The following is a 1,846-nucleotide window of genomic DNA, read 5'->3' on the forward strand; positions in this document are numbered from 1 at the left end:
CCTCCTCCCTCTTCTCCTCCCTCCTCCTCCCTCCTCCCTCCTCCTCCCTCCTCCCTCCTCTCCTCCTCCCATAGTTTCAGCGAGAGGCTCCGGGCGACGGTGCGCCTCCTCGCCCCCGAGTGTGACATCACCTTCCTCGTCTCGGAGGACGGCAGCGGGAAGGGCGCTGCCATGGTAACGGCCGTGGCGCTGCGACTGGCTCACCGGTCCCGGCTGTTGGAGGACAGTGACCGGGAGGAAGAGGAGGAAGAGGAGGAGGAAGATAAATAAAGAGGGGAGAGAGGATGCAGATGGTACCCAACATGTTTTCAAAGTGCTCTTATTTTGCTTTTTGGTTTTTTCCCCCTTTTCCTTTATTGTGTTGTATATCGTTCGTCTGCACGTTACAGGTTTACAAAGTGAAAAAGCCCAAAGTCCCCCCCCACAACGGGACGTACCATCTCCATACGGCAACCTTCAATTAAATCAATGATTCCTGTCACTGAATTTTTGGGGTGTTTTATTTAATAATATAGAATTTGAATCATGTCCGGACTCAACTCATCTGAGACACACTCAACATCCTCTGATGTTAAATATTAGCCTAAATAATTCATGATTTCTGCCTTTTTAACTGAAAACGTATGCATAATTTGATATAAGTGAGGTTTGTTGAGCATGAATTCCAAGAAGAAGTGAAAAACCTGTTATTAAACCAGCTCAGGTCTTTTAAAAAAGCGCCAGAAACATGGAAAAAGTGACAAATAAATCAGAAAGAAATGACAAACATACATATCGACATATTATAAATATAAATTCACCAATTTTGACCTTAAAAAGGCCCGTTCACGACTAACGGGAAGACAACACGAGGGTTAAAGTCTCTAACAAAACTGAGGTCAACAATAAAAAAATGAACCCTTTAATGTGTTAAATCTCCTCGGGGACGACCGCCAGACACCCCGGATATAATTGCCCCCCCCCCCCTAATGTTAGATAGGTGGAGATCTCAACCCGCCCAAATTAGTTGGGACATGTATTTACTCAAGTACTGCACACCTAACCACTTCTTTACACAGAAATACACACTAATAGAATCTGATGCATTGCTGTAGATTATTAAACTCTCCCCCCGGTGTATAAAGAAGTTAAAATGAGCACAGCCTCCAACATCTACAGCGTTAAAATACAACATACACATGCATGCAGCAGGAATATTAACCCAGTAACATCGGATAGAAGATAAAAACACTAACAGGGAATATTTTGAGTACTTTTACTTGTACATTTAGCTGATAATACTACATTAACTTGGTGAACGCAGGCTTTTGCCTAAGGGATGTGGTATTGTTATAGCGGTAAACTCTACAAGAGAACTGGCAGCAGTGGAGTGTATTGTAAATGCAATCAAGTGCTGTACTTATGGGTACAATATTGAGTTAGAGGCCTACTTTTACTTCACTTGAGTATTCATTTCTTATGTTTCTTTACACGTGAATGATCCAAATACTTCATCCAGCCACTAAAAACCACCGTGAGGCTTTTAAGTGGACGGTGTGTTTTGTAGACAGTGTGAGGGGAAACCTTCATTTATGAGCCTGAAATCAACTCTTAACAACGGCTGACGTCACTCTCTCTTTGTGTTTTCCCACGAGTCTCTGTTGATCCGTGACCTTGAGATTAAACAAAATCAAAACACATCGGATCGGCGAGACAGAGTAGAGCGAGAGCGAGAACACGAGACCGGAATAATTACAACTCCTGGTCAGGAGCCCAGAGCCCGGTGTGAGAGGAGTGTTGTAGCCGAGGCCTGTCACAGCATGACTGCCATGCTGCTGCTGCTGCAGCCTCATGGAGGGGGGGGGGG

This window comes from Etheostoma cragini, chromosome 13 (genome assembly GCF_013103735.1).
Source record: "Etheostoma cragini isolate CJK2018 chromosome 13, CSU_Ecrag_1.0, whole genome shotgun sequence".
Classification (NCBI taxonomy): domain Eukaryota; kingdom Metazoa; phylum Chordata; class Actinopteri; order Perciformes; family Percidae; genus Etheostoma; species Etheostoma cragini.